Source organism: Glycine soja, chromosome 20 (assembly GCF_004193775.1).
Source record: "Glycine soja cultivar W05 chromosome 20, ASM419377v2, whole genome shotgun sequence".
Classification (NCBI taxonomy): domain Eukaryota; kingdom Viridiplantae; phylum Streptophyta; class Magnoliopsida; order Fabales; family Fabaceae; genus Glycine; species Glycine soja.
The window spans coordinates 27,937,538-27,963,235 of record NC_041021.1 but is presented as its reverse complement, the minus strand read 5'-3'; the positions used below and the strand labels follow the sequence as shown (position 1 = coordinate 27,963,235).

General features: G+C 35.7%; 1 non-coding gene across 1 annotated transcript; it reads right to left on the bottom strand.

Moving 5' to 3' along the window:
• Positions 1–24,704: 24,704 nt before the first annotated feature.
• On the bottom strand, positions 24,705–24,811 carry LOC114404036. Its single transcript, XR_003664796.1, has one exon. It is a non-coding gene; the product is annotated as a small nucleolar RNA R71 (small nucleolar RNA).
• Positions 24,812–25,698: the final 887 nt, after the last annotated feature.

The following is a 25,698-nucleotide window of genomic DNA, read 5'->3' as shown; positions in this document are numbered from 1 at the left end:
GGTTGGGTCCACTTATTTTTGTACATATTAGATTAGGATTTCATTATTTTTTTTGTCTTTCTATTTAGGGCTCCATAATGTAGGTAAGGTACCCTAGAAATATATAATTTTCAGCCTTTGTATTTTAGGGCACCTAGACTAGTTTTTGTATTAGGGGTAGTTTAGTAATTTCACATGCACTAAGTGAATATTTGATGTGTGTGTTGGGAAATAAATTTAGTTGAATTGGTAGAAGTCCAATCCAATTAAATTTTAGAGGGGGAGGTGAGCATTTGCTTACTACACCCCATTGTCACATCATATAGTCACACTTTATGCATGTCCTTCATGCTTTACATGCCTCATGACACCAAAGCACACTTAGTGGAGAATCTTGGAATTGATCTTGGATTAGTGGGTTGAGCCATAACTGAAATTCACTAATCATAATTAGTGAAATTTTGGCTCCACAAATTTAATTTCAAATTCAAGTGAAATTTGAATTGAAATTTAAATTTTCCTCCAATTTTGTGTGACACTTAGGCTATAAATAGAAGTCACGTGTGTGCATTTTTTCAACTATGATCATTTGAGAATTAAACTTCAAAGTTCATACCTCTTTTGAAGCACAAAATTTCGTGCTCCCTCTCCTTCTCCCTCCATTCTTCTTCTCCTACCTCCAAGCTCTTATCCATGGCTTCCTATGGTGGTGAGCTTCTTCTTGACTCATCTTCTCCTTGAAATGGCGTCTCCATTCATCTTTCTTCTTCTCCATTCTGCTACAATCAGATCTTAAGAAGCAAAGGAATCCATTGATGAAGAAGATCCAAGGCCTACAAGCTCCACATGAAGCTACATCACTTGTCCATGGGCAGACCATGTTGAAAGGAGTTTCCCATGTAAAACAGGTGTGCCATTGTAGATACATCAACACCAGCATCTCGCATGATCTGAGTGAAGAGCATACCAAAGGAAACATGGTTCTTCTTCACTTTAGGGTTGAATTTTTCCTTGAAAGCTTGTATTCAGTAGAAGAAGATGACTTTGGATAGATTAACCTTTTCACCCACCATCACTTTGTACATGCAAAAGCTATCTTTGTGATGAGAATCCTAAAACTACCTAAATATAAGGATCTATGACCAGGAGTAGGACCAAATAGACCATGGATATCCTCCAAGAAATGGTAGCAGACGCACTTAACAAGGCCCAAGTGGAGAAGAATGAAGGCCTAAAGGTAAAGGCACTACTAAGAATATTAATTGTTGTTGAAGGTCCAAATTGTTTTAAAGGCCTGTGTCTATTTCTATCTTTTCATTTAGATATTCTATATGTATGGATTTCATTTTCAATAGAGGACTTTTTGGCATTTGATATAATTTGGTGAGAGTGTTTCTCTAGGTTCCTTGTTGAACCAATCTCAGACTTATCAAGGTAATCCTTGTGGTGTCTACCCTGACTTATCTTCCCTCTCTAGAAGTGGCATAACCCAAAACTCTGTAACTTGTATCAAGCAATCCGCTCATAATAAGGATCACATCATCTGGTATCAGAGCTTCGACTCTTGTTACAGGTTCTATACTATCCAATTTTTTTTCTTTGTCATTTATGTCTCAGTTTGTGTTTGTGTCTTGTTTTCTTCTTGTTTACATCTTGTTTCGTTCTTGTTTGCGTCTTGTTTGCATTCATGTTTGCGTTCTTGTTTGTGTTCTTGTTCTTGTTCTTGTTCTCATTTCTTTCAGATTCTGTGTAAAAAAAAAATCTGTTTGAAATTCTATTGCAAATTATGTTTAGGGACAATTTGGCTTACTAGAAGAATTTTGGGGGTTTAGGGTTTAATAGGCCATTAAATTTCTCATATTTTTTTGTTTGACTATTAAACGAATTGCCCAATTGCCTATTGAATTTGGACTAGTGGAATTGATTGAGTGAAAAAAAATCTATTATCCTTGATGAATTTTGAAAAAAAGAAAAAAAATGCTGTAGAAAGTTTGAAAAAAAAGGGTGTTTGAATCTTTGAACACGAATTTGAGGCAGTTAGAGGCATTTTATTTTGACAAAAATCTGTTATCCAAGTTTGTTATCCAATCTGTTAGTTTGTTATCCAATCTATTAGTTTGTTATCCTAATTTGTTATCTAAGTTTGTTATCCAATCTGTGTTAGTTTGTTATCCAATTTGATATTACATAATTAAGTTGTCTTTCGTGTTCTATTACCTTTCTACGTCCAATTTGATTCATCCAGGAACTTACGAGGGAGTGAGTGGCAAAAGGCAAGGGTGACAAAAAAACATCATACAAAAGCCTACATTTAGAGCATCAAACACGAATGAACTACCATCAAAGAGAGAAACACGTGAGTAGAGTGTGGTGAGGTCCTGTGATCTTTGTTTAAATTACTGCAGAATTGTTTGTTCCTTAATCATGGCGGAAGGTGGTGATGGTGGAGGTAAATATCATCAACTGGACGGATCTCGGCACCTATTACTGGACGTGATGACTACACAAATGCAACATTTGTTGAACTGTAACAATGAAGAGCTCTACAGACTAATAGAAGGACTAGAGCACCAAATGAATCCAAATGCTGGGAGACCTTATGGTGGGAACAGAAGGGCCAATGATGGACCAAACCGAATGGATGGACATAATAAAATTGAGGGAGTAAAACTCAATGTACCCCCTTTCAAAGGAATAAGTAACCCAGACGCCTACCTTGACTGGGAAATGAAGATTCAACATGTATTCTATTGTAATGATTATATTGAAGAGTAGAAGGTGGAGTTAGCAGCAATTGAATTCTTAGACTATGCCCTTATTTGGTGGAATAAAAATCAAAGAGAGATGATGAGAGAAGAGAGACGGGAGATAGATACATGGACTGAGATGAGAAGGGTTATGCGAAAGAGGTATGTTCCAACTAGCTACAACAGAACCATGCGACAGAAACTCCAGAGGCTGTCCTAGGGAAGTTTGACTGAGGAGTACTACAAGGAGATGGAGATGTCACTAGTGAGGGCCAACATTGAAGAGGACATTGAGGACACAATGGCTCGTTTTTTGAATGGTCTAAATCTTGACATTAGAGATGTTATTGAATTACAAGAGTACGTGGAATTAGATGAGTTGCTGCATAAGGCAGTCCAGGTTGAACAACAGCTAAAGCAGAAAATTGCAACAAGAAGGAACTCATCCAACAATTTCAACTAGAATTGGACCAACAGATCCAAGAAGGAGGGAGGCAACTCGTCCAGTCGCCATGGAAAGTCACCACTTTCCAGTGCTGAAACCAAGCATAATTTTGTCTCATCATCCAACACTGGTACCAGAAACATAAAATGCTTCAAATGGTTAGGTAGAGGATATATTGCTTTTCAGTGTCCAACTAGGAGGACCATGATCATGAAGGCAGATGGAGAAATCACCAGTGAATCTGAAATCAATGAAGAAGAAGAAGTGAAAGAAGAGCTTGAGGAGGAAGCTATGCAGGCTGATATGCTAATGGTGAGAAGGCTATTGGGAAGTCAGATGTAACCATTGAATGACACCCAAAGAGAAAATATTTTCCACACTAGATGTACAATTAATGGTAAGCTTTGCTCTTTAATTGTTGATGGAGGAAGTTGTACCAATGTTGCAAGTTTCAGGTTAGTGTCCAAACTGAATTTAGATACCCAACCCTATCTTAGGCCATTTAGATTTCAGTGGCTTAGTAAAGATGAAAAGGTAAAAGTGATTCGGCAGGTTGAGGTGTTTTTTACCATTGGAAGCTACAATGATATGGTGTCGTGTGATATGGTTCCAGTGGAGGCGACTCATATACTATTGGGAAGACCATGACAGTATGACACCAAAGCAGTGCATCATGGCTTCACTAACAAGATTTCTTTCTAGCACCATGACCAGAAAATTATTCTTAAACCTCTATCCCCTAGAGAAATGTGTGATGACCAAACTAGAATGAGAGAAAAGAGAGAACAAGAGAAAGAAAAAGTGAAACACCAAAGAGGAATAGGAAAAAGAAGAGTGATACACCTGAAAAAAAGAGTGATACACCTGAGAGAAAGAGTGATACACATGAGAGAAAATTTAATTGTTTAGCAAAGGCGAGTGAAGTGAGAAAAGTGTTACTTGCTCATGAGCCACTCTATCTATTGCATTACAAAGACAGTAAAATTTCTACTGATAATTCTAATGAGTTAACTATTTATGTTTCTTGTAGTGTTGAACCCTTATTGCAATAATTTAAAGATGTCTTTCCTAAGGAGATTCCTCATGGACTGCCACCTTCAAGAGGCATAGAACATCAAATTGATCTCCTTCCAAGACCTTCATTGCCTAGCAGGCCAGCTTACAAAAGCAATCCCCAAGAGACTCAACATAAGAATGCACAGGCTAAAGTTGAGTATGTGAAAAGATTGCATTTGCAAGTGAAGGCTCAAATTACAAAGAAGAATGAAAGATATGCCAAGCAAGCCAACAAGAACAGGAAGGAAGTGGTACTTAAACCAGGTGATGATTTTGAACATTTGAGGGCATATGTTTTCCAAGAAGGAGGGAATGATGAGAATCCTAAAACTACCCAAATACATGGATCTATGACCAGGAGTAGGACCAAACAGACCGTGGATACTCTCCAACAAATGGTAGCAGACTCACTTAACAAGGCCCAAGTGGAGAAGGATGAAGGTCCAAAGGTAGAGGCACTACTAAGAATATTAATTGCTGCTAAAGGCCCAAATTGTTTTAAAGGTCCATGTCTATTTCTATCTTTTCATTCAAATACTCTATATGTATGGATTTTGTTTTCAATAGAGGAATTTTGGCATTTGATAAAATTTGGTGAGAACGTCTCTCTGGATTCCTTGTTGAACCAATCTCAGACTTATCAAGGTAATTCTTGTGGTGTCTACCTTGACTTATCTTCCCTTTCTAGAAGTGGTGTCATCCAAAACTCTGTAACCTGTATCAAGCAATCACATAATCTTTGGACCCAAGTATGGGTATCACCATGTTAACATTGAATAAGAAACTATGAATGAGTCAGCACATGTAAGACATATTTGTAGTTTTCAGGAACCTATTCAACTTTGTCATATCTTCTGTAATAGGTCATGGACCACCATAGAGCATCTTGTCCACTATTTCCTGGGATATCTCCTTCTCCCAATATTTGTCAAACATTAATCATTCTTCCAGGCATCTAAACATTGTAGTGATGGTTTGCTGGAGAGATTATCACCTCTTTTCCATTGATGGGGCCTCTGATGCTGACTCCATCGTGATGTGCATTTCCCTAAAACAATGCATAGGGGGCATAATGCCATGCACTAAACTTTTGTAAAAAGTTCATCCATCCAACATGATTAAAAATGTTGCTGATGGAAAAACCCTTTTTCTTGAAGTCTTTGGAAGTTCACCCATTGCCTAGGGATGAAGGAATCCTATAGAAAAACCTTCTTGGAATCATCTTCATTGTTGATGCTTGGAATCACAACTGCTTCATTTTGTTGGGTGCCATTGATCACAAAGATTAAAACTTTTTGATGAAAAAGATGAGATTTTTAAAATTTGACTTCTCAGACGCAAACAAAAACACAAAGGAATTATGAGAGTGCAAAGATTTCAAAAGAATCTCTTGAATGTTTGCCTTTGTCTTTTATATATTTTGAAAAAAAAAAAGAGAAATGCATAGTAACGGTTCAAATTGCATTAAATAATTTTTGAAAATTGTCATTTCAGTCATGACGAAAATGGTGACACACGTCTTTTAAGAGAAAATGAAGAGTTTTTATCTTTGTGAACACATTTTCCCACTTTGTCTGAACACTTGAACACATGTTAGTCCTAACAGTTTAATGAAAGTTTATAAGACGATACAAAAACTAAAACTTGCATCATTAATCTGATAGTTCAACCATATTCAAATGTTTCCTAATATAGACAAAATGATCTTCAGACAAAGGTTTAATAAAGATATTAGTCCATTGATGACTATGTCTATAAACATTATATCAAAAGTGCCTTTTTTCACATAATTACGAATGAAATTATATCTTATTTCAATATGTTTAGCCTTTGAATGTTGTATGAGATTTTTAGATATATTAATTGCACTAGTATTGACACAATACACATGTATATTATTTTTAAAACAAGAGTAATCTTCTAGCCGGTACTTTACCCATAATAGTTGTGAACTTGCAGTAGACACATATTCAACTTCTATTGTAGATAAAGTGATAGAGTTTTGCTTCTTGCTTGTCCAAGATATCAGATAAGGTCCAATGTAATGACATCTACCACTTGTGCTTTTTCATTCAATTTTGTCTTATGCATAGTCAAATATAGAAAATTATTTGTAGAATTTTTATTTTATTTTTGTCAAAGTATTATTTTAACTATGTGCATTGAACTTCTAAGGAGATAGATAAATGTATATAATTGTTAATCAGATCAAGAAACACAAGATAAATGTATAAGTAGAAAAAAATCATTGCAAGAACTAAAAAAGTATTGTGAAGTTTATTAGACAATTTAAAATAAGAAATATATTATAATATTGTGACTTTTGATCGATTACTACACAAATTTAAATTAGTTATATTGTAATTTAGATTATAAAATATTAATATATATTTTTTCATTTCTAAAATTTCACTTGGTTTTTTTTTTGTTATACATCTCTTTAATTTTTATTCAACATCCCACACCTGTTAAACTGAACAAAAAAATACTATTATATAATAATGCAAAAAAAAGGTGCAAAATGAAAAAGATAAATAAAGGAAGGGGAAAAAAAGTTAGCAATAAAGAGAAGAAAGGAAGCAAACCATATAAAAGAAAGGATGGATAAAGAATACATTTAAATTTAAAATGATAATTAAATTAAATTCAAATAATTAATAAATAATCAAAACTTAAAGATGATTAATCTTAATTACATATTTTGTTGATTGTTTCTAATTTATTCTATCAACTAACAATATTTTAAAATAAGTTGATTGATTGCTTAATAAAAAGCTAACTAGTTGCAAAAAATTAGCTAAATTATATTTTATAATACTTTTTTATATTATTTTCAATAATAATTGGGTTGCTCGAAATTAGCTAACTTATGAATTAAGTTTTAATTTTAAAAAACTAATCAACCAATTAATTTATTATGGATGGTTGATATCAATCCACTTATATTAGTTTAATAATTTTTTACATATTGATATGTAAATTTGATTGCTTAAAAAATAACTAATTTATAATACTCTTTTTTATATTATTTTCAATAATAATTGGGTTGTTATAAATTATCTAACTTATAAATTACATTTTCATTTTAAAAAAAGAACCAACCATTTAATTTTATTATGGATGATTGATATCAGTCTGTCGCAACCTACCCTACGACGGGGGTGCGAAAGGCGAAATGAATAAGCGAAAGCGTTCGTCTCCTAGGGAGAAAACGAGGGAAGTCGTCACCAATTTTTATTCGAGGAAAACGTTAGAAAAAACAAAAGAGGTCTACGAATTTTGAAAATAAGGGTTCAGGAGTTATTTACGCATGGGGAATGTATTAGCACCCCACACACCCGTCACAAGGGACGACAACCTTTAATCGAGTGTGCACAACGTGACTTCAAAATTATTTATTTCCCCCTTTTTTATATTTTATATTTTTTTTGGGGTCGACAAAGGGGTTGCCCTTGCTTCTACATATCCTCAGGTGCGATGAGGAATTTAGACCTATGTAGTTCTTTAAGTCTGAATGTTTGTGTGTTAAATTGATTTTATGTTTTTGAAAGATTTATTTTAATTGCAAACAAAGAGTCATTTAAGGCGTTGAACCTTGAAACGGTGTTTTAAATTTTGAAAAGCGGAGAGAATCGTTAAGGCGTTGGACCTTGAAACGATCTCAAGTGATATTTGATGAAATGAAGTTTAGTTATGAGTTGGTTTTATTAACTTTTAATCATTTTAAAGACAATTTTACGCCACTAGTGATCAGTTAGGATTAAACTTTGCAAGTAAAAATGAGATCACCAATGATAAATGGAAAAGATGAATATGCACATAATAGAAGGGACCCCTAAGGGTACATAGATCACATTCAAATCTTAAAATCAAAACTAACCGATGGTCGTGCGAAGAATACGAAACTAGAAACGACGTAGGGATTGATCAAGGTTGTGATTCGATAACGCCTTGACTTTGTTTCCTCTTTTTTATTCTTCTTCTTCTTCCTCTTCTCTTTCTTCTTCTTTTATCTCAATTCCTCTCAATGTTGAACCTTCTAACCCCTTAAAACACCCCCCATCATACCTATTTATAGGAAAATAACCACCTTACGGCGGTTTAAGCTCACCCAAGCGAGCTGAACCTTAGCCCTGAAGTAATGAGCTCGCCCAGGCGAGCCTTGGTAAGCGGGGGTCTAGAAAAATCAAGAAAAGACCCTTTTGCCCCCTTCATTGGTATTCTTTTGTATTCTTGATCAAAACACTGAGTGATCCTTTGCTTTGTGCGGTAATTGGTGTCAAACACTGCAATTCGGCTAGCGAGAATCAAAACATCAGTGAATGACAGTCCCCAGACGAAATTAGGGTCTGATAGTTGCCCCTTTTTACTTATCTTTTATTGAAAATGAAAGGTAGGTAAAGATAAGGACCCTAATTTCATATGAGCGATCTTGCTATTCAAAACTAGACGCTAGAGAAAAAAAAAGAAGTGAAACTGAAAAAAAAAGGACAATGAAGTCCTATAAAACATAAAATGGAGGACATTGAAGTCCTGTGAAGCATAAAAGTAAAGGACATTGAAGTCTTGAAAGCATCAAACAGAAGACATTGAAGTCTTTGAAATTATAAAGCAAAAGACATTGAACTCTTGTAAATATAAAATACTAAAGACATTGAAGTCTTTGAAATGTAAAAGATAAAAGACATTGAAGTCTTTGAAAATGCAAATGACTGAAGACATTGTAGTTTTTGAAAACGTAAATGACTAAAGACATTGTAGTCTTTGAAAATGTAAAAGACAAAAGACATTGAAGTCTTTGAAATGTAAAAGACAGAAGACATTGAAGTCTTTGAAATGTAAAAGATAGAAGACATTGAGGTCTTTGAAATGTAAATGACTGAAGACATTGTAGTCTTTGAAAGCATAAATGACTAAAGACATTAAAGTCTTTGAAATGTAAATGATTGAAGACATTGTAGTCTTTAAAAGCGTAAATGACTGAAGACATTATAGTCTTTGAAAACATAAATGACTGAAGACATTGTAGTCTTTGAAAATGTAAATGGCTGAAGACATTGTAGTCTTTGAAAACGTAAATGATTGAATACATTGTAGTCTTTGAAAGCGTAAATGATTGAAGACATTGTAGTCTTTGAAAATGTAAATGACTAAAGACATTGTAGTCTCTGAAAGTATAAATGACTGGAGACATGGTAGTCTTGGAAAGCGTGAAAGAAAAAGATATTGAAGTCTTTGCAATCATAAAGCAGAAGATATTGTAGTCTTGGAAAGTGTGAAAGCAAAAAACACAGTAGTCTTTTGAAACATAAAGCAAAGGACGTTGAGTCCTATGAAAAAAACAAAGGACGTTGAGTCCTATAAATCATGCAATAGGATTTTGGCAATTGGTATATAATGAGAAATCTATAGACTCATAGTCTGATGTGAAACATGGGTTTTGGAATGCATGGATATGCAAACTTCGCCCTAAAATGAAATAAATGCATGTTTTTTATGCAACAATGCTATGCAATGAAAATTGTGCAATGTTCATGACATTCTTTACTCTTTTGGTGATCTTAATTTTGTTTTCTTTTTTCCTTATTTTGTGTGAAAAAACACAGATTGACTGTCTCTTCCTAAAAGAAGTGATAACTCATGCAACCTCATCCTATCTTTTGCAAATCTCTTTGGGGACTCCTTTAGAGTGTATGTTTTGATTTAATCACTTAACAATTTTGGGTGACGACAGTGGAGCCATTTGACATTTAATCATTCAACTGAAATATTGATCCTAGGGTTCATGACTTTTTTTTTTTGTTTAAAAACTTCAATTATTCTGCACAACAAGAAAATATATGGCCTTGGGATCGATCGCATGCACCATTAAAGGATGACAATGAATTATTACACTTTGGTATATGACCAAGTGAAACTTTCCCGATTTAAGGTCATAGAGTGATGCCAAGGGTCAGTCGATCCCGCGGAAACTTGATGACATGGGCTGATCTAGAAAGAATTTATACAACAAAGGACACCCTTAGATTCAAAAGGAATCCTAAGGAGTTTGAAGAGCGACTAACATCAGATGTACCCTAATATTACAATTGTCTTTGGGCATTTTTCACGAGCTCCTAGTCAAATGAGTTTTCTTGTCAAATGTACAAGTGAGAAACCTCGAGGATTCTCTTTATATATATATATATATATATATATATATATATATATATATATATATATATATATATATATATATATATATATATATTCAACAATCATAAGCGTGTGCAAGTTCCATTCCAGAATCTCAACTTAAAAGAAAAATTAGTCTTTCCTTGATCCACATGGACTTTATTGGGCTTGTAACATGGTCAAGGGTTAGAGGACTATGAAAGAAAGGATCAGAGAGGCTCAAAGAGTGTTTAAGGGTTATATTGAGTATGAACCTCGAGAGTGTTGCTTATACTTTATTCATTTCAACTTTTGGGTTGGGCTCTACTCCTTTTGTCTTATACATTAATCCTTATTGCACTTTTGTGCCTTCCTTGTAAAATCTAGAGATCTTTTGTCTCTCTTTTTTTCTTCACTCACCTTTGGCGGATTTTTTTTTCATTGATCTGCCCCTAGGTTCGCTTGGGGCTCATGCATGGTTCCTCTCAATGCCCCTGTGCAGGGCTTTGAGGTATCTATTGTTGCCTTTGGTCATGACCTTGTAGCAAGGAAACTATGCAGGTTCTCGAAAATGAATTTTCAAGAACGAGAAATATTTAAAGGATTTTCAATTGACAAATTAAGTCGAATGACTCTTGATCTTGACAACTCAATTTTCTCTCAAAAAGAAAACTTTTAAGAATGATAAAAATGAGGTCACATGAATGTCTGTACTTCTTATTTTTGATTTGAAACACAATCAATCAAACATTTTTTTTCTTTTTGAACTTTTCATTTAAGGCACCCCCACTAAACGTGTAGAACGAGCAATTTATGATTGAACAGACTTGGAGATCAACTCAGGAGCGCAAGTCACTCGAGCAAACAAGCCAACGATGTACATTCACATTCTAGTGAATGTTAAATAAATATGCAAAGATGTAATTGTGAGAGAATGAGAGACAAGGACATCAAATTTATCTATATTTTTAGCATTGTGATTATTTGTTTACAGTAATGGCATAAACTTGAAAATCCTAATGAGTCATTGGAGACATCTAGAAACAACCTTCAAAATGGCCCAAGTATCATGCATAGTATCACTCGACAACATCAAAATTCACAAGCAATTGTCCTCCTCGAATATTAGTCAGCCCGCATCAATTAGACTTTGCACCTTATGTTTCAGGGTCATACAATGCTCAATGGAATGCCCCAAAACTCCTCCATGATAAGCACATGTTGCATTCAAGTTGTATCCTCGAAAAAATAAAGGTTGAGGAATCTTTGTTGGGATTATGGCTACCATTGCATTATTGAGTAGATAAGGAAGTAAGTTAGCATATACGACATCAAAATTGAGGAGAATTCTACAGGCTTCTTTTCTGGAAAATTCCTTCCCTAGTTGGTATTTTGGTTCGTATTAAGGGTGGTGTTTGGCCTCGGATGTGCATCAGACGGGCTTTGTGGCTAATTTAGGGGCGACCTTTGTGGATGATTGGGTGTTCTTGGCTGGTAGGGTGGTGGGTAATGAGAAGGATTGATATTGGCTGAGTATTGATATTGTTGAGCTAGTGGGAAATTTTGCCATGTAGGAACGATAGTCACAACATAGGTTTCTTGCTCCTTCTTATTCTCTCCATCTGCCCCAAGCTTCCTATTCATCAAAGTAGGATAATCAAATTTGCTTCTTCTCATACCCACTTCGATCCTCTCGCCAACAAACACTAAATCTACAAAACTCGAAGGCATGTATCCCACCATCTTCTCATAGTAGAACACAAGTAATGTGTCTACTATCATTGTTATCATTTCCCTTTGCATCATTAGGGGTGCTACTTGAGATGCTAGATCCCTCCACCTTTAGGTGTATTCCTTGAAAGATTCATTATCTCTCTTGCACATGTTCTGCAACTGCATTTTATCCAGGACCATATCAAAATTGTATTGATACTGCCTGAGGAAGGCAACCATTAGGTCTTTCCAGGAGCGGACCCGGGAAGATTCCAGACTAGTAAACCAGGCGACGGCTGCCCGAGTAAGACTTTCTTGGAAGAAATGCATCAACAATTTTCCATCTTTTATGCATGCTCCCATTTTTCTGCAGTACATCTTCAGGTGATTCTTGGGGGCAAGTAGTCCCCTTGTACTTATCAAAATCTAACACCTTGAACTTCAGAGGAATGACCATGTCGAGCACTAGGCACAACTCTACCATGTTAGCAAAATCATAATCTTCGCCTCGTTCAATGGCCATCAACCTTTCTTCTATATGATTGAATTTTTCCCTTTCCACCATGGCAGAAGGGACTCTTCCTACCGCAAAATGCAAGGGTTGTGGTTGTGGGTGATACTGAGGCCTCCTCAAAGTGTTTAGCAGGGGTACGCCACAAAATGCCTGCCCCTCAGTGGCATATCTGAGGTGAGGCTCAAAGTCGGCTAGAGTGTGGTCTCGGGGTACTTCATGCGCCTCCCCGATGGGTTGAGGGACTTATGCATGACCAGATTGGGGTTGTTGGCTCTCAATGGGTATGGGAGCGGGGTTATCGACATTCTTATCGGGAGAGTGTGCAACATTGGGTGGTGTATAGTTGGGAGGCAAGCCATATGGTGGGAAGGAATGCTTGCTCTGGACTGCACAAAATGGGGGCCGCTTGTACTTCCCAATGTTCTACCTCCTTGACCTACCATATCTGACATTGGGTGATTTACTTGATTGAGGCCTGATGGGTGAGTCGGGTCCACTTCAGTGGTAGTACTTGTGACAACGAATATAGCTGTGTTGACCTCCGTCATTTTTCTCATAGTCATCATGGCTTCCATCATTGTGGTCATTTGCTCTTTCATGGCCTCCATGTCGACCTTCATCTGTTCCTGTACCTTCTCTATTTCACTCACCACTCTAGCTTTGGCACGTGATCGGTAAGGACACCATAAAGCGTGTTCTTTCCTTTTGATTACAATGATTACAGTTTTGATTTCAAGGAAAGAATGCAATGAGCAATGCAACCAATGTGAAAAGAAAAATAAGCATCGATGTATGTGAATTACAATGTTGAAGTATTACAAATTTTACACAGGACATTCAGTAGAACATAGGGTCGAATCAATTCAGATTTTCTTTAAAACAACATTATTCATTACATCTTGTCAGAGTCAAAGTGCAACTGGAAATAAAACATGGACATCAACAGTCCTTAATTTTGAAAATTATTTAGTTCAATCATGTGTTGGCAGTAGCCAAAGAAGCTCCGTAAACTTAATCTATCTTCTGCCCCAACTTTTGCAAGCTGGTTATTTCCATACTTGACCTTGACTTGATGAAAACCTTTTCTTAAAAGCATGTGCTTGGTTCGACCCTATGGTCGCAAGAATAGAAATTTTTATTCCCAATACTTCAACACCCTATCATAGAGGAGATATGATTGTTGGATCAAGTGGCCTCAGAATAATTAAGAAGGGGGGGTTGAATTAATTATTCCTAAACCTTTACTAATTAAAAAATTACTCTTCTAAGGCTTTTACTAAGTTGTTAAGAGAATAAGGAGTAGAAGAGAATCTTAACCAAAAGTAAAAGTGTAAATTAAAATGCACAGCGGAAAGTAAAAGAGTAGGGAAGAAGGAGACAAACACACAAGAGTTTTTATAATGGTTCGGCAACAACCCGTGCCTACATCTAGTCCCCAAGTGACCTGCGGTCCTTGAGATTTCTTTCAACCTTGTAAAAATCCTTTTACAAGCAAAGATTCACAAGGGATGTACCCTCCCTTGTTCTCTTTGAAACCCTAGTGGATGTACCCTCCACTAGAACTGATCCACAAGAGATGTACCCTCTCTTGTTCTCAGTCAAACCCAAGTAGATGTACCCTCTACTTGTACCACAAAGGATGTACCCTCCAATGTGTTAAGACAAAGATCTCAGGTGGTTAAACCTTTGATACTTTGTGAATGGGGATACAAAAGAATTCTCAGGCGGTTAATTCTTTGAACACTTTTGTATAAGGGAAAGGGAAGAATCAAAAGAATTCTCAGACTGTGTCGTTTTGAATTCTTTGACAAGGGAGAAGGGAGACACAAAAGAATTCAGGCGGTTAGTCCTTTGTTCTTTTGGAAAAGGGAGAAGAGAGACACAAAAAGAATTCAGGCGGTTAGTCCTTGGCGAATTCTTTTTGGCAAAAGGAGAAGAGAATGAAAAAGATGAATAGCACAAGTTTTCAAGGTTTAGAAAACCAGAAAACTTTGGAAAGCTTTTGGCACAAAGAAGAAGAAGAAGTTCAAAGAGATTCAAGGCTTGTAAAGGATTGTTGAATAAGTGTATTGAAAAGCAAATAAAAGCCTTGCTTTTATAGACTCTTCATGTCTGGCCAAGAGGACCATTTAGAAGAGTTATAACTTTTAGAAAAACTTAAAACCAATTTGAAAAAGTCAAAAACCTTTTGAAGAGTTACATCTTTTGATTTATTCAGAAACAATCACTGGTAATCGATTACCAAATCAGTGTAATCGATTACACAAGGCTTTTATGTGAAAGGATGTGACTCTTCACATTTGAATTTGAATTTCAACGTTCAAAGGCACTGGTAATCGATTACCAAAACATTGTAATCGATTACAACTTTTTGAAATTAATTGGAACGTTGTAAATTCAGTTTGAAAACTTTTTCAAATCCATTTTGCTACTGGTAATCGATTACAATAATCTGGTAATCGATTACCAGAGAGTAAAAACTCTTTGGTAAACATGTTTTGAGAAAAATCCATGTGCTACTCAGTTTTTGAAAAAACCTTTTCATACTTATCTTGATTAAGCTTTTTCTTGATTCTTGAATAGCCTTTTCTTGATTCTTGAATCTTGAGTCTTGAACCTTGATCTCTTGAATCTTTATTCTTGATTCTTGAATTCAACTTTCCTCATGAATCTTGAAGTGTTCTTGATTCTATCTTGAACATCTTGAACTCATTCTTTGATTGACCTTTGAGCTTTTTGTCATCACCTTTGTCATCATCTTTTGTTATCATCTTTGTTATCATCAAAACATCTTTGAATCACTCTTGATTCACCATGAAGCTTTGCTTCTACAATGATGAATGATCAGGGTATGGTTATGCTATGCATGACAAACGTATTTATCAAACTGGCACAAGAGGTCCGAAGAACCATCCTTTCCTAGTTAACAATGCATTAGGTACCATGTTCACGCAATTTTCAATCATTTTTCGAGAGAAATGAGTGTATAATCCCAACATGGTTTGTTTATAGCTATTATTATGGTACCCAACACATGTAACTAAGAATGTGGTGTAAACTTTCATGCTTCATTGTGACTTTCTTTTTGTTTTTAAGGAAAATGCAAGGCATGAGCAACTATGTGTCAGGATCATGCATGAGTGAACATAACATGCGAACAATGAAAATAGAATGTATGAAATGTAGAAGCAAAGCTTCATGATGAATCAAGATTGATTCAAAGATGTTTTGATGATAACAAAGATGATGACAAAGGTGATGACAAAAAGCTCAAAGGTCAATCAAAGAATGAGTTCAAGATAGAATCAAGAACACTTCAAGATTCAAGAGGAAAAGTTGAAGAACACTTCAAGATTCAAGAGTAAAGTTGATTTCAAGAATCAAGATTCAAGGATCAAGCTTTCAAGAATTAAGATCAAGATTCAAGACTCAAGATTCAAGAATAAAGAGAAGGCTTAATCAAGATAAGTATGAAAAGGTTTTTTCAAAAATTGAGTAGCACATGGATTTTTCTCAAAACATGTTTACCAAAGAGTTTTTTTACTCTCTGGTAATTGATTACCATATTATTGTAATCGATTACCAGTAGCAAAATGGATTTGAAAAAGTTTTCAAATGAATTTACAATGTTCCAATTGATTTCAAAAAAACTGTAATCGATTACAATGTTTTGGTAATCGATTACCAGTGCCTTTATACGTTGAAATTCAAATTCAAATGTGAAAAGTCACATCCTTTCACATAAAAGCTCTGTGTAATCGATTACACTAATTTGGTAATCGATTACCAGTGATAGTTTCTGAATAAATCAAAAGATGTAACTCTTCATATGGTTTTTGACTTTTTCAAATTGGTTTTAAGTTTTTCTAAAAGTCATAACTCTTCTAATGGTTCTCTTGACCAGACATGAAGAGTCTATAAAAGCAAGGCTTTGTTTTGCATTTCAATCATTCATTCAATCAATCTTTCTATCAATCCAATCAATCTTATACAATCCTTTACAAGCCTTGAATCTCTTTGAACTTCTTCTTCTTCTTTGTGCCAAAAGCTTTTCAAAGTTTTCTAGTTTTCTAAACCTTGAAAACTTGTGCTATTCATTCTTTTCATCTCTTCTCCCTTTGCCAAAAAGAATTTGCCAAGGACTAACCACCTGAATTCTTTTTGTGTCTCTCTTCTCCCTTTTCCAAAAGAACAAATGACTAACCGCCTGAATTCTTTTGTGTCTCCCTTCTCCCTTGTCAAAGAATTCAAAATGACACAGTCTGAGAATTCTTTTGATTCTTCCCTTTCCCTTATACAAAAGTTTTCAAAGGACTAACCGCTTGAGAATTCTTTTGTATCCCCATTCACAAAGTATCAAAGGTTTAACCGCCTGAGATCTTTGTCTTAACACATTGGAGGGTACATCCTTTGTGGTACAAGTAGAGGGTACATCTACTTGGGTTGTTGACTGAGAACAAGAGAGGGTACATCTCTTGTGGATCAGTTCTAGTGGAGGGTACATCCACTAGGTTCAAAGAGAACAAGGGAGGGTACATTCCTTGTGGATCTTTGCTTGTAAAAGGATTTTTACAAGGTTGAAAGAAATCTCAAGGACCGCAGGTCGCTTGAGGACTAGATGTAGGCACGGGTTGTTGCCTAACCAGTATAAAAACTCTTGTGTGTTTGTCTTCTTCTTCCCTACTCTTTTACTTTTCGCTGTGCATTTTAATTTCCGCTTTTACTTTTGGTTAAGTTTCTTTTCTACTCCTTATTCTCTTAACAACATAGTAAAAGCCTTAGAAGAGTAAATGATGTCAAATGCAATGACTTATGCAAATGCAATGCATGAATATGATAAATGATAAATGCAAGAATGATATGTCCATTATGATGTCATGAAGAGATGCATGATGCGATCAAGGAACAAGCCAGAGTGAGTTTTCTTTGTGCCCCTATTTCAGGAACCTAATGGAATGGATCCAACAGTCCACTTCTAGTAACAACTCCCATGGGTGCTTTCATGTAACCTTACCAGTCTCTGGAGATATCATCCTCTTAGATCATACATTGTGGCGATAGGGACTATCAATGACAATGCATCACCAAAAGAGGAAAACTCTAGATGAGGCTTCACTGTTATCAAGTGAGTCAGAGACCCAACATGACCACAGATCAACCTCCACTCCTTATGGCTCATAAAGACCCGGGTATAGGGCCTAACATCTAAAGGTGTGTGAAAAAAGTGTAGGTGTCATGTGTGAACAGAGCAACCTAAGTATAGCACATGTCTCCTATCCTAGGGTTCAATGGCACATTTTATTTTGTGAAAGCAAATAAAGAAAAAGCCACGATAAAATTACACACTTGATGAAAATGGCTTAACTCTCTAACAAGTCCCCAGTGGAGTCACCATTTGTCGCAACCTACCCTACGATGGGGGTGCGAAAGGCGAAATGAATAAGCCAAAGCGTTCGTCTCCTAGGGAGAAAACGAGTGGAGTCGCCATCAACGTTTATTCAAGGAAAACATTAGAAAAACCGAAAAAAGGTCTGTGAATTTTGAAAATAAGGGTTCAGGAGTTGTTTACGCATGGGGAAGGTATTAGCACCCCACGCGCCAGTCACAAGGGACGACAACCTTTAATCGAGTGTGCACAACGTGACTCCAGAATTATTCATTTCCCCTTTTTTATATTTTATATATTTTTTTTGCGTCGACAAGGGGGTTGTCTTTGCTCCTACGTATCCTCAGGTGCGGTGAGGAATTTAGACTTACATAGTTCTTTAAGTCTAAATGTTTGTGTGTTATATAAATTTTATGTTTTTGAAAGATTTATTTTAATTGCGAACAAAGAGTCATTTAAGGCGTTAGACCTTGAAATGATGTTTTAAATTTTGAAAAGCGGAGAGAATCATTAAGGCATTGGACCTTGAAACGATCTCAAGTGATATTTGATGAAATGAAGTTTAGTTATGCATTGGTTTTTATTAACTTTCAATTTTTTTAAAGACAATTTTACGATACTAGTGATCAGTTAGGATTAAACTTTGCAATTAAAAATGAGATCACCGATGATAAATGGAAAAGATGAATATGCACATAATAGAGGGGACCCCTAAGGTTACATAGATCATATTCAAATCTTAAAAGCAGAACTAACCGACGGTCGCGGAAAGAACACAAAACTAGAATAGGCGTAGGGATTGATCAAGGTCATGATTCGAGCGCCTCAGCTTCGTTTTCTCTTCTTTCTTCTTCTTCTTCCTCTCTTTCTTCTTCCTTTCTCTCAATTCTATTAATTCCTCTCAGTGTTGAACCTTATAACCCCTTAAAACACCCCCACATCATGCCTATTTATAGGAAAATAGCCACCTTGGGGCGGTTTAAGCTCGCAAGGGCGAACTGAGGCTCGCCCAGGCGAGCTAAAGCTTAGCCCTGAAGTAATAAGCTTGCCCAGGCGAGCTGGTTACTTAGCCAGGAGGTAATTCCATGGCCCAAGTGAGCCAGATGCTAGCCTAGGTGAGCTGGGGTCTAGAAAAATCAAGAAAAGACCCTTTTCCCCTTCCTTGGTATCCTTTTGTATTCTTGATCAAAATAGTGAGTGATCCTTTGCTTTGTGCGGTAATTGGTATCGAATATCGCAATTCGACTAGCGAGAATCAAAACATCAATGAATGATATTCCCAGACGAAATTAGGGTCTGACATAGTCCACTTATATTAGTTTAATAATTTTGTACATATTGATATTAGTATTACTTAATAATATTTTTTGTAAAGATTTTAGTGAGAAAAAAAGTGTGAAATAGTTACCATATTGAAAATAATGTGTAAGAATTACCAATATTTTGAAATTTTGTTAAGAAATGTTTGTCCCTACCATTTAAAATTTTATTATTTTCAAAATTTTACATCATTAAAAAGGTCTACCATTAAAAAAATTAAAAACAATATTTTATACTTACCATTAATTTAACTCCCAAAAATGTTTGGAATTGATAGTAGGGATTATCAGATATAAAATGATGGAATTTAATAAAATTTGTTAAACATTATATAATCATGTAAATTATGATTAAAATTATTTGTTTTATGAAATGATCCAGCACTGTTACATGGAATTATGAATTCTCTTAAGTGGATGACTTTATTTTATTCCATTTAAAATATTTTTAATTAATTTATTTATGAAAGTATTTACAAACTTTTCGCATCTCATGTTAAGTCTGGCTGCGTCCAAGTCACATTGGATTGTACCAAATAATAAAATCCCTAGGGTTTTGATGTTTAGTATAAATTTTATGTATTGACCTTTCATGCTTAAGCTACATGTTCATCTATCTCTATAAGATACAAGTAGAGAAACAAGAACAAAAAGGCTTTGGATGATAAACAAAGTATCAGTGATTGGACGATATTGCTTCAGCGTTCAGCCTTGAGAAGACAAGTGTTTTAGTGCTTGACTCGCAATACAAAAGCAATGAAACAATAACTCAATCCTCAAGTACTAAAAACAATCATGGGAAAGTAACGTATATAGGTTCAGTAAGAAACTCATGCCATAACGCACCAAAAGGAAGATTCAAATTGTCTTGTCTTGATATTCTTAGTTCCTTTGGTCTTATGCTGTTATCATTTTTTCGATTTGTATGTTGAAAGTCAGCTCTAAGAACTAGATGACACTAACAGATTGTACTTCTCTAAAGATATATTACAGAAAGTGTTTGTGGTCCCCACTTTCTCTCTCTGCATAGTAGCGGCCTCGTGTCAAGCATCAAAATTATTTGACAATGGTTAGTTGAGATATCTCAATGAATCGAAGCTCTGAAGTCTATATAAAGCTTGAAGATATTTGTGTTAAAGCTTGTCAAATCACAAGAGAAAAATCTGAGACAAAATGAACAAAGTGATGTATTGTTGTCAGTGTACTGGATGAAGGAAACTTGATCAAATTGAGTGAATCTTGGTTTTGCTAAGTTAGCGAGTTTCATTATATTCAAGTCTATTGTGTAAACACTCTTTGAGTGATTAGAATATATTTTCTATCAAACATATATTGTTTGTGAAAGCCAAGAGTAGCTTAGTGACAAAGAATACTCAGGTCTTAATCTTAAGGGGAGATTAAGTGAAGTGTCAGGAGTGACCTAGAGAGTATTCGTTGTAATCAAAGAATTGATTAATGGAACCCTTCATGGTTTATAGGAGAACTGGACATAGCCCAAGAGTTGGGGTGAAATAGTATTTGTGTTTTCTTTACTGCTTCTATATAATTAATTTTTTTTCTATAAGTTACTCTACACTACTGTATCCAAGTTTTGTGAATTGGTTTTCTAAGCACAGCGTGATTTCAAACCCCTTGGACGAAACTCATCGTCCATTGATATCAGTTTGAGAAAAGCTTTTAAAAGTTTTCAAAAAACTAAGTTTTTATCCATCACACTATTCAATCCCCCTTCTAGTGTGTTTCAGGTACTTCAGTTGGTATTAGAGTTTGGCCTCTAGGTTGAGCTCTTGATAGAATAAAGGAAAGAAAACTCCTGAAACGATGGAAGAAGGATATGTCGTGAACAAGCATTCTATGACTACTATAAGGAAATAATGATTGTCTTTTTTAAATCCACTCACATTGATATGCTGGACATTGTAGAAAAAGGCAATCACATTCCTTTAGACGCATAGAGGAACGGGATCCCCAGGAACAGATGGAAAAATGAACATAAGTCCAGATTTCTTTTCAACTCTAGCACAAGAAATGCTCTATTGTGTGCTCTATCTCAAGAAGAGTATTCCAAAGTTCACAGCTTCAGAAGCACTAAACAAATGTGGGACACCTTAGACATTACTAAGAAGGGTCCTCTGAGGTAAAACATAACAAGTTGAGCCTTCTGACATATAAGTATAAACTCTTTAGTATGGATGAGGGAGAAGATATCCAAACCCTGTTTGGACGCTTTAAAACCATTATAAATGAGCTTCGCTCTCTAAGTAGACATTATGATAATTATGACCATATTGATAAAATCTTACAAAGTTTATCTAGAAAATAGAGACAATAGGTTACAACATTAAGAGCCATAAGGAATCTTGATTCAATGACTCTTGAAGAGCTCGTCGAAATTCTAAAAGTCCATGAGCAAGAGCTTGCTCAAGATGAAGGAACAAAGAAATGGAAATCACTAACCCTTATGGTTCAAAGACCCAAACACAACTCCTTGTCCAAAGAGTCATCGTCCAAAGCCCTTGTCGTTACTGATGCTTTAGAAGAAGAATATGATGATGATGACTTTGATGAAAAATATGATGAGCTTAGTCTGATCACAAGAAAGATAAGAAAGATATGAAAAAACAAGAACTCCTCTAGGTTGAATAGATCGTCCAAAAAATCCTTTCACAAGAAAGAGAAAAAGTCCAATCATCTACTGTGAGTGCAAGAAGCCAGAGCACTTCAAGTTAGAATGTCTTGACCTTGAAAAGCCAAAGAATAAGAAGGAGAAATTCTTCTAGTCCAAAAAGAAGAGCCTCATGAACACTTGTGAGGACTTGAATGATTCATCGTCTAACGAGGACAATAAGGAAGAAGTCAACCTATGCCTGATGGTTGATGCATCCACCAATAAAAGAGAACTAGCACTGGACGCAAGTTCAGATGATGAGGACTCTCACCCTAATGACACTGATGTGTCATTATTTTCTCCTATTTCTTAACCCTTTTTGTCACCATTTTAATTACTAATTAGCCTTAATTGTCAAATTAATTATGCAGTTTTATCATTTGAGCCTACTTGACTAATTTTTTGTTTTTAATTTAATTTCAGGAGAATTATAAGCAATTGGGCTTGAATCCGAAATTGGGCTTGGACTTGAAGAGAGCAGACAATTTTATTTTATCAAATCTTATCTTATCCAGATTTTATTTCATCCAATCTTATCTTATCTTGTCCAGATTTTATTTTATTTCGTTTATGGGCTTGGACTTAAAATAGATTTGTAAGCTTTGGGGCTGAGGACCTATATAACAGCACCAAGGTTTTAGTTTTAGGAGTTTTTGAAGAGGAGAATAATTCTAGGATTTTAGAATTCCAGTTTTTATTGTTCATGCGCACTGTTCACGTAGAATAAAATTCGTTTTCTGCAATTTCGTTTATGCTTCAATCTACAATTTCGTTTTCTACTGATTAATGGAAGGCTAAGTCTCCAGTGTTGTTTTCTCTTGAGGATCAAACACAACTTTCTTTGAGGTTTTGTTATTACTATTGAATTTTGATCAGTTTTTCCTCTTCACCAATTACTCTATATTTGTTGCTATTAATCCATGCATGCTTAGTGCTTGATTAATGTCTCTGCGCTTAATTTACGTTCATGCTTAATGATCAGCTTCGTTCATGATTAATTGGTGTATGTGTTGCTTAATCACATAATGACAACCTTATGTTAATTTTCGCTTAGTAATTTAATTTAAGGTTGGATTAAGTGGTTGAACTGATTAAGGATAAATTCTTGTAACCTAGGATAAGAGACTTGCTTGTGAATCAAGGGGAAACAACATGTTTTAATTCTGTTATTTTCTAATTCAAATTTGCTTGCTGTTTAATTTACAAAAACAAACAACCCCTCCAATTCATTACTGTTTTATTACTATCTGTTATGAACGTTTGGTTGACCATTGCTCGTTGCGAGATGACCTAGGATCACATCCTAGATATTTCATTTTTAATGTTTATTTGATTTAGGTATGGCCTCAATCAAATTTGGCACAGTTGCTGGGGAGCAGTGGGCCAAAGGTTCATAATAGTGTTTAGTTTTTTTGTGTGTAGCTCTGTCGTTTAGGGTGTGAGTGTGTGTTGTTTTGTTTTGTGTAGTGTTTTGTTTAGCATTTCAATCGGGTCCCCTGTTTAGCGCTTCCCTGCTTCAGTTGCTCACAAAATTGCAACTGATTTTGTGTAATGCTGTGTAATGCTGATTTTTTTGTGTAATATTGTGAACAGTGTTTAGCGACTGATTTTGCAATTTAATTGGCGATTTTTGTTTTGATAGTTAGAGTTGTTATTTTTGGCTGATTTTTTGTGTGGTAGTTTCTTTTGGTCCATATTTTGGGTGAAAAATACCAGAAGCACTTTGTGTGGCTGAATTTGAGAGAGGAAAAAATTTTGGGGACTTGTGTTTAGCAAAACTTAAAACGGCCATAACTTTTCTCCGATTATCATAATGACTATTATTATATATGCATTTGGGGTAGAAGAAAATTTCTCATGCCGTGGCAACTGACCCTTGGTCCATTGTTGTTGCCGTTTTAAACTTGAAAAATTAGTTGTTTACTAAGTTTTTTTTTAGTATTATTGTCTTATTTTTCTAAACTTTCCTTAGGCATTTTTCATAGTTAGACTTTGAATTTTTGTCTGAAAATTTTTGTGCTATCTTTTCATGATTTTAGGGTGTCGCTCACAAAATTTCAGCTCATTTGGATATCGTTTGACTATAATTGTAGTTTTAACCCTCCCCTGGTGCTTGTTTGAAAACACATTATTTGTTGCATATAGTGCATGACTAGGGGCAATCCAGGTGATTTACAACCCTTTGATCCTAAAATAGTTAGAACCTTTCATAGATTAGTTAGGCATAGTGTGCATCCTGATCATTCTGTGCTTTTTGAGCATTGTGAGCATTTTGAGTATTCCGTTGCTGGTGATTTTGAATATTCTGATTTTGAGCATTCAACTACTAATTTTCATACTGAGAACATGGCTCAACCTCCACCTCGTGAGAGGACTCTTAGGGAGATGGCTGCACCTGATTTCACTTATGAAAGCTTGTGCATTCAATATCCTGATGAGGGTGTTCCATATGTTCTCAAGATTGGACTAATACATTTGCTGCCCAAGTTTCATGGTCTTGCAGGTGAAGATCCTCATAAGAATCTTAAGGAGTTCCATATTGTTTGTTCCACCATGAAGCCCCCTAATGTCCAAGAAGATCATATCTTTCTAAAGGCTTTTCCTCATTCTCTGGAGGGAGTGACAAAAGATTGGCTATACTACCTTGCTCCCAGGTCCATTTTCAGCTGGGATGACCTTAAGAGGGTGTTCTTGGAGAAATTCTTCCCTGCATCTAGGACCACTGCCATCAGAAAAGACATTTCAAGCATCAGACAACTTAGTGGAGAGAGCTTGTATGAGTACTGGGAAAGATTCAAGAAATTGTGTGCAAGTTGCCCTCACCACCAGATTTCTGAGCAACTCCTTCTTCAATATTTCTATGAGGGACTTAGCAACATGGAGAGGAGTATGATTGATGCTGCCAGTGGTGGAGCTCTTGGTGATATGACTCCTGTTGAGGCCAGGAATTTGATTGAGAAGATGGCTTCCAACTCCGAACAATTCAATGCAAGAAATGATGCTATTATCCTTAGAGGAGTCCATGAGGTGGCCATGGATTCATCTTCATCTGCTGAAAGTAAAAAGCTTAAGGGAAAACTTGATGCCTTGGTCAACCTAGTAACTCAGCTTGCCATGAATTAGAAATCTGCACCTGTTGCAAGAGTCTATGGTCTATGTTCTTCTACAGATCACCATACAGTTCTCTGTCCTTCTTTGCAGCAATCTGGAGTCAATGGGCATCCTAAAGCTTATGCTACAAACATTTATAATAGACCCCCTCAGCAGCAGAATAATTATTACCTTTCAAGCAACAGATACAATCCAAGTTGGAGGAATCATCAAAATCTGAGATGGGCAAGTCCTCCACAACAACATCAGCCTGTCCCTCCTTTCCAGAATGCTGCTGGTCCAAGCAAGCCATATGTTCCTCCTCCAATACAACAGCAGTAGCAGTAGTCACAACAAAGACAACAAGCAACTAAGGCTCCTCCTCAACCTTCCTTAGAAGAGTTAGTGAGGCAAATGACTATCTAGAATATGCAATTTCAGCAAGAGACAAGAGCCTCCATTCAGAGTCTAACAAATCAGATGGGACAGGTAGCTACTCAGTTGAACCAAGCTCAGTCCCAAAATTCTGACAAATTGTCTTCACAAACTATACAGAATCCGAAAAATGTGAGTGCCATCACCTTGAGGTCTGGCAAACAATTTGAAGTGTCTCTACCAGTAACAGCAC